General features: G+C 43.4%; 1 non-coding gene across 1 annotated transcript; it reads right to left on the bottom strand.

The window, feature by feature from the left end:
* Positions 1–1171: 1171 nt before the first annotated feature.
* Positions 1172–1278, bottom strand: LOC139181776 (U6 spliceosomal RNA). The gene has a single exon (XR_011565518.1). It is a non-coding gene; the product is annotated as a U6 spliceosomal RNA (small nuclear RNA).
* Between the last annotated feature and the right edge of the window lie 7149 nt (positions 1279–8427).

Below are 8427 nucleotides of genomic sequence, written 5' to 3'. Positions count from 1 at the left end.
GTCCTGTGCCACACAGCCGGTCCTCATTAGTTATCCAGAGTGTGTATGTGTCAACCCCAATCTCCCAATGCCTCCCACCCGCTCTTCCCCCTCTTGGTGTCCACGTGTGTGTTCCCCACCTCCCTGTCTCTATTTCTGCATAGCATGTAGGATCATCAGAACAATTTTTCTAGTTTCCACGTATATGCATTAATATACGATACTTGTTTTTCTTTCTGACCGACTTCACTCTGTATGACAGTCTCTAGGGTCCATGTTGAGTCAAATGATGCTCCATATTTTAAAAAAAAAATAGAAATTAACATGAAATCCACCCACGTACCAGTATGTCCTTTAGTCTGCAAGCTCAGGAAGGTATGTTTCCTTCAACCATTCCTTAGTAGCAACAACTAAAGCAGGTAAAACAACTTTTCCTCTCCTTCCGCATATTTTAATTTTTGTTTTTGGTTAATGTCTCCATAAGCATCTACTGCATAACCCTAGGCATATGCCCTTTGACACATTGAAAAACCTGTTTGTGAAAGAGAAGTGAAAAAGTAAAAGTCTCTCAGTCGTGTCCACCTCTTTGCAACTCCATTCTCCAGGCCAGTATACTGGAGTGGGTAGCCTTTCCCTTCTCCATGGGATCTTCCCAACCCAGGGATTGAACCTAGGTCTCTCCATTGCAGACAGATTCTTTACCAGCTGAGCCACAAGGGAAGCCCTTGATATATGGAAAAAATCTCTCTAATAAACCTATAAACTAACACCTCTTTAGGGATTTGCGCTACAAAGTGTCAACTCGTAATACATGAACCCTGCACCCTACCTTGGACCCTCAACATCAAAAAACCACAGCAGAAGATGCTGACCTTTTGCACCAAAGGATTATAAATACCAGCAGGATTAACCGGGCGATCTTAATTTGCATGATCTGCTCACCGTGTCACGATCCATCCAGAGTGAGTGCGTTTTGCACGTGAACACATTCATCTCAAAATGCTAATGTTTCGAGTATGGTAAAAGCAAACCTTGCCTGACATCTTTCGCTACTTTGCTTCTTTTGAGATATATATTTGTTTTCAGTAACAATGCTGAGATCCGATGGTGTAAAAAAAAAAAAAATTATGCAGTTGCTATTATAATTTGAAAACCTTTTGGGGGAAAATGTTTCATGCTGTAACTTTTTTTTTTTTAAATATAACATTTCAGGAATTTCCATACCATGCTTGCCCAGGGGCCATGCTAATCTGCTTTGTATTGTTCCAATTTTAGTATATGTGCTGCTGAACCAACCACCATGCTGTACTTTTGAGAGTATTACATGACGTTTAAGCGAGATGGTCAAAGCACGGTTTATCCTCTGACAACAGATCCTATAATCTGTGTCCAACTGAGTTCCATCTTCTCCTGAAGAGATCTTGTCCATGCCTATAATCCCGCAAGCGTTATATTGGTTCAGTCACCACAGTACCCAATCTCAACACAACTGGGCAGGAAAAAACATCCCCGCTGGGATGTAACTTTCTGCATGAAACAAATCACGCTGTGTCCACTAAGAAAAGGAGATAGAGATGGGAAATTGAAAGAAACTGACACGGCAACGCACTCCTAGATTTTTGTCTCTCTCTCATCTCACCTTCCTGGTGGTGATCACAAAATGTGATGTTCTTAAATACGAGTCAGTGCAGTTTCTCAAGAAGGAGATGGAAAGTGGGATTCATTATTTTCGGCTTTCTCCCACTGTCTCCCTTATAAAGTCGTCGCTGTCACTCCAGAGCTTTCCTGAAATGCAGGATCTGATACATTTAATTAATGAAGATGATTCATTTCCACCCTTCCCTAAATATTGCTAATGCAGGATGGTGGAGGTCATTGCCAAGATTGAGCCATGGCCATTTTGCACAGTTCAGCATCTCTTTGTATAAGTGAATTATATTAATTCAGAGGTGAATAATCCTTTGTTGTTGTTGCTATTGTTTTAAACAATTTATTTAATTGGAGAATAATTACAATATTGTGATGATTTTTTTTGTCACGCATCAACATGCATCGGACACAGGGATACCTGTGTTCCCTCCATCCTGAACCCCCCTCCCACCTCCCTCCCTACGCCATCCCTCTAGGTTGTCCCAGAGCACCAGCTTTGGGTACCCCACTTTGCGCATCAAACTTGCCCTGGTCATCTATTTTGCTATATGGTAATATACGTGTTCAAAGATAGTCTCTCAAATCATCCCAACCCTTGCCCTGAAGTAAGGGACTACAGGGTCAGTTCAGTTCAGTTCAGTCGCTCAGTCGTGTCCGACTCTTTGTGACCCCATGAGTCACAGCACGCCAGGCCTCCCTGTCCATCACCATCTCCCGGAGTTCACTCAAATTCACGTCCATCGAGTCGGTGATGCCATCCAGCCATCTCATCTTCTGTCATCCCCTTCTCCTCCTGCCCGCAATCCCTCCCAGCATCAGGGGTCCTCATGTTTTATTTTTGCCATTGTGGTACAGGCATGCTGAATTCTCACTCCCTCCAAGTGTTGGTGTTCACTTGCTCAGTCATGTCCGAGTCTTTGGGACCCCGGGGACTGCCGCCCACCAGGCTTCCCTGTCCTTCACTATCTCTCTGAGTCTGCTCAAACTCATGTCTGTTGATGATGCCATCCAACCATCTCATCCTCCGTCGCCCTCTTTTCCTTTTGCCTTCTGTCTTTCCCAGCATCAGGGTAGGCGTTATAAATATTCCTGCATGTGGCTTCTCCTCTACTTTTGGAGGGAGAAGTCCGTGGCTTTGGAGGTAGATTTGCCCAGGTGACTAGTTCAGACTTCTCGTGATGGAACACAAGGGAGAGGGGATAGACAGGCACCCCTTCTGGGCTGAGCTCATCACCTCTGCCTGCCTCTTTAGTCGTCCTGCTGCTACCGAGCCTCATTTGGGGACAGACGCATCGTAAGATCGCAGAGCCTCCATCAGTCAGGTCTGTGAGTCGCAAGGATGAGCTGAACCTGTCTGCAGCCACACTGGGGAGAGAGAATGAGGAAGAAGTAAGTGTTTTGCACCAGTTAGATTTTAAGATTTTTTTTAATGTGACCCATTTTAGAAGTCTTTATTAACTTTGTTACAATATTTCTTCTGTGGGTTCATTTTTTTTTAATTCTTTGGGTGCAAGGTGAAATCTTAGTCCCGCAACCAGGGATCGAGCTCATACTCCTTGCACTGGAAGGCAAAGTCTTAACCACTGGATCACCAGGGAAGTCCCTACACGTGTGAGATGTCAGAGTAGTTAGACGCTGCCCTGTGACCTAGCTTACTGGGACTGCAGTATCCTTGGGGGGAATTGTGAAGGAAGGGAACACTCTCTAATGCTTTCTGTGGACGATAAGTTTAAGGTCAGCATTTAGTTGCATTGAACTTGCAGGGCGTAAGTGGACATTCCAAAATCTCTGGCTGCTCTCAGAGGTTACCACCCACTAGAAATCCGATTTGGGGAACTTCCCTCTCGGTCCAGTGGTTGGGACTTTGTCTTCCAGTGGAGGAGGTGCCAGTTCGATCCCTGGTCAGAGAGCTAAGGTCACACATGCCTCACAGACCACAAACATAAAAAGAGATGCAATGTTGTAACAAATTCAATAAAGACTTTAAAAACAGTCCATATATTTTTTAAAGATTAAAAAAAAATTTAATCTTTAAAATTTTAATCTTAAAAAAAAAGAAATTCTGTTTTAAAGCATCTTTTCTTGGGAGGTTATCAAAGCTCTTGACATTATGAGTTCTTAAGTAGTTGAGTCCTTTCTTGTTTAATATATGACCACAATGGGTTTCATCATATCACATACCCTGAGATCCCCGGGAATGGTACACAGTTCCTGGTTATGTCTGAGCAAGAAGGAACTATAGTTAAAAGCATCTTGAGGAAACTTCCCTGGTGCTCCAATAGTTAAGTCTTCACCTTCCAATGTATGGGCGCATGTATGATCCCCGGTCAGGGAGCTAAGATCCAACAGGCTTGCATGGTGAAGCCAAAAATAAAAAAAAGGAAAGAAAAAAATCTTGAGCATTTATAAACACTCCCAATATCACTAGATTAAAAAATAAATGGCACTCGGAGCTGACTCTCCAAAGTCAATACACAGAAATGTCATCTCTTTTGGAGTGAAGCTATTTTGACATGTTGAATTCCATTATTAAACAAAGCTGTCATTTCAGTACACACAGTTGAGGACTCAGGTAAAATTAGCATCGTGACCAAAAGGGGAAAATGAAGACAGGCTTGATGGAAAGATGAAAGAGTTGATCTCAGTAGAAAAATAGAAGAAAATATGAATTTATGCAGAGAATATCCTCCAAACGGTGTCTTTTTTCCCCCAAGGGAGAAAAAAAAAAAAGCTTTCAGCTAGTATATTTATAGGTACAATTATAAATGTAGTCTAATCCTCTTTTGAATTTTAAGGAGTCCAGTAGACAAAAATCTGACAACTAACACAATAGAAATAAGCCCAAGCTGCATAGTTTGGGGCAGATAAAACATTTTCCCACAAAACATCCAGTAACAAACAGCATACGCTTTGAACTAATTTTTGCTACTATTTTAAAGCAAGCTGTAGATCTCACTGTCAACTGTTTTTCTTACATTCTTGTTTTGTGATAACAATGTCTATTGACAGCATTTGTTTCACAGCATGGCGTTGTCCCCATCTCATTTTAAAATAAAAGTCATTTTAAAAAGATAAAGGAAAAAAAAAGTATAAAATCAGCTAGCATTGTGTCATCTGGACAAAGAAACTGGCTTTCTTTTTCAAGAAATCTCATTTGACATAAAGAGAACTATTTCTTTGAACAGAAATACAGGTTGAAAAAGCGTGAATTATTTGTGTCAAACTCAGGAAAAAAGTTTAGCTGACTCAAAGGTTTTGTTGATGTAAATTAAATGATTGCATCACCTTGGAGAGAGAGACAGTTTAATGATCCCTTAAAGAATGCTAGTTCTACATAGTTCTGCAAAGAATGGGCTTCCCTGGTGGCTCACAGGGTAAAGCATCTGCCTGCAATGTGGGAGACCCGGGTTCGATCCTTGAGTTGGGAAGATCCCCCTGGAGAAGGAAATGGCAACCCACTCAAGTATTCTTGCCTGGAGAATCCCATGGACAGAGCAGCCTGGGAAGCTGCAGTCCACGGAGTCGCAAAGAGTTGGACATGACTGAGCAACTTCACTTCACAAGAATGCTAAGATGATGACATGAGATGCAGTTTGTGTTTTCTGTCATTCCCCTTCATTTCATGACCCAGTGTCTGTGCCTTGAGTGCTGGTTTAATCACTCAGTCGTGTCTGACTCTTTGCGACCCCATGGACTGTAGCCTGCCAAGCTTCTCTCTGTCCAAGGGATTCTCCAGGCAAGAAGACTGGAATGGATTGCCATTCCATCCTCCAGGGGATCTTCCCGACCCAGGGATCAAACCCAGGTCTCCTGCATTTCAGGCCTATTCTTTACCAGTTGAGGTACATGGACAGTCCATAAACAGCTCAGAGGCCCTCAAAAGCCATGTCTTCATGTCATGGAATCTGCTTTTCTGGTCTTTATTCTTTCCTACGTTCTCTCAGAGTCCTGTTTCAACGAGGATGATGAGAGGGTGGGGTTACAAACAACTTTCCTGATGAATGTTCTGCCGATTCCAGGACACAATAGGACTTCTCCCAGATGGGATCTGCCAGTTTTTGGAACTCTTGAGTGTTTAACGGGGGCACTGGCTTGTCACAAGGAACTTTGTCCCAACTTGACGTCTGGTGAGTGATCCCCGGTTCCCCGTTGCTGGGAAGTAGACCTTGGGGATGGAGGAGGCAGCAAAAATAACCCAAAGAGATTTCTTCCTTGAATTTTTAAAAAATATTGATTTATTTGGCCGTGCCAGGTCTTATATGCAGCACATAGGATCGTTGAGCATGGCAGCGTGTAAAGTCTTGAGTTGTGGCATATGGACTCTAGTTCCCTTTGTGTGCATGCTAAGTCGCTTGAGTTGTGTCTGACTCTTTGTGACCCTGTGGACTCTAGCCCGAGAGGCTCCTCTGTCCAGTGGGACTTGCCAGGCAAGAATACTGGAGTGGGTTGCTGCTTCCTTCTCCAGGGGATCTTCCCAACCCAGGGTTCGAACCCCTGGGTCTTACCGTCTCCTGCCTTGGCAGACAGGTTCTTCACCACTAGCATCACCCAGCTGGGGATCAAACCGGGCCCCCTGGTCATTTGTAGCTCTGTGTCTTAGGGAAGTCCTTTCTTCCTTGTTTTTACTTAAAGGAACGTCTCTGTGGGTGAGACACTGCTCTCTGTAACCCGAAGGCAGAGAGGTGAACAAGTCAGTGGGGAAATAGAAAAGAAGACAATGGCTGTGCAGACAAGGGCCTTGACGAAGAATGAAGGACGTGCTGGTTGACATCATTCATTGACACCCCCAGTGAATACGGGTGGATGGTAAATGGGAACAGACAAAAAAGAGGAGCCAAATGCCCTGCAAACAGGTATGCGGAACACCTGGGAATATGCACCTTCATTGCCCAGAAGCTGTCCGTGTCTCTTTCATGTAATATCGCTTGGGCTTCAAAGTTTTTATAAAGGGCTTGATTTAACCGGTAAAAACATAACATTTAAATCTAACTCCTTTCAAAGCTGAGTGAATTCCAATTGCCTAACTCCTCCATCTAACTTGTGTTCAGTCGCCAAGTCGTGTCCTTCTCTTTGCAACCCCGTGGGCTGTAGCCCGACAGGCTCCTCTATCTGTGGAATTCTCCAGGCAAGAATACTGGAGTGGGTTGTCCTTCCCTCCTCCAAGAGATCTTCCCAACACTGGGATCGAACCTGCATCTCCTGCTTGGCAGCTGGATACTTTACCACCGCAGCCCCCTGAGAAGACCTGTCTTACTTAGGTTCCTCAAAACAGTGCTTTCTCTCATAGGAACGTGGGTCTTTTTTCATCTCTTTTCAAACGTCCTAACCATCAGTGTGCTAAACATCTCATCTTTCGCTCCTCCTTGGTCTCTACGAAGGAGAATGCTGTGACTTTACGGAACTGATTTCACTGAGCATTTGATAAAGATCTGACATTTGATAAAGATCTATTCTAAACAAAAAGCACAAGTTGATATAAATCTTAAGACTTGGCTAGTTGTTCCCCCGCCTCCACCCCGCCCCAGATTTACATGAATCATCTTCAACAGTCTTCATTCACCCTTAGTAAAGATTAAGGGATAAAATCAATATGATGTGATAGGCTTGAAAGTCAAGTGGATTTCAAATGTGTTCAAAGCATGAATGGGCTTCCCTGGTGGCTCAGATGGTAAAGCATCTGCCTCCAATGCGGGAGACCCAGGTTCAATCCCCAGCTCGGGAAGATCCCCTGGAGAAGGAAATGGCAACCCACTCCAGTATTCTTGCCTGGAAAATTCCATGGGAGGAGGAGCCTGCTGGGCTACAGTCCGTGGGGTTGCAAAGAGTCAGACATGACTGAGAGACTTCACTTTCTCTCTTTTCTCTTTTAAAGCATGAATATGATGGTTATCAGAAATGACTTAAGTGGCTGCTTGTTTGAATAGCTTCACTAAAAGTCCCAAAGTATGCGTATATGTGAAATAATGACAATTTGCTCTCTTGAAAATTTATTCTATTTATTTATTTGGCTGCTCCAAGTCTTAGTTGGGGTATGCAGGACCTTTCAGTTGCAGCACGTAGGATCTGTCCTTTATTGTGCCCATCTTTGCATGAAATGTTCCCTTGGTATCTCTAAATTTCTTGAAGAGATCTCTGGTCTTTCCCATTCTATTGTTTTCCTCTATTTCTTTGCACTGTTCACTTAAAAAGGCTTTCTCATCTCTCCTTGCTATTCTCTGGAAGTCTGCATTCAATGGGGTTTATCTTTCCCTTGCTCCTTTGCCTCTTGCTTCTCCTCATTTCTCAGCTATTTGTAAGGCCTCCTCAGACAACCATTTCAACATTTTGCATTTCTTTTTTGGGGGGATGATTTTGGCTACCGCCTCCTGTACAATGTTACGAATCTTTGTCCATAGTTCTTCAGGCACTTTGTCTACCAGATCTAATCCCTTGAATCTATTTGTCGCCTGCACTATATAATCAACCATGAGGGATTTGATTTACATCATACCTGAATGGTGTACTGGTTTTCCATACCGTCTTCAATTTGAGCCTGAATTTTGCAAAAAGGAGCTCATGATCTGAGCCACAGTCAGCAGTAACCTCAGATATGCAGATGTACCCCTCTAATGGCAGAAAGCAAAGAGGAACTAAAGAGCCTCTTGGAGAAAGTGAGAGGAGAGTGAAAGAGCCGGCTTAAAACTCAACTTTCAGAAAGCTAAGATCATGGCATCTGGTCCCATCACTTCATGGCAAATAGATGGGGAAACAATGGAAACAGTGACAGACTTATTTTGGGGGGGCTCCAAAATCACTGCA

The sequence above is a fragment of the Bos indicus genome, chromosome X, assembly GCF_029378745.1.
Source record: "Bos indicus isolate NIAB-ARS_2022 breed Sahiwal x Tharparkar chromosome X, NIAB-ARS_B.indTharparkar_mat_pri_1.0, whole genome shotgun sequence".
Classification (NCBI taxonomy): domain Eukaryota; kingdom Metazoa; phylum Chordata; class Mammalia; order Artiodactyla; family Bovidae; genus Bos; species Bos indicus.
This window is presented reverse-complemented; position numbering and strand designations above follow the sequence as displayed.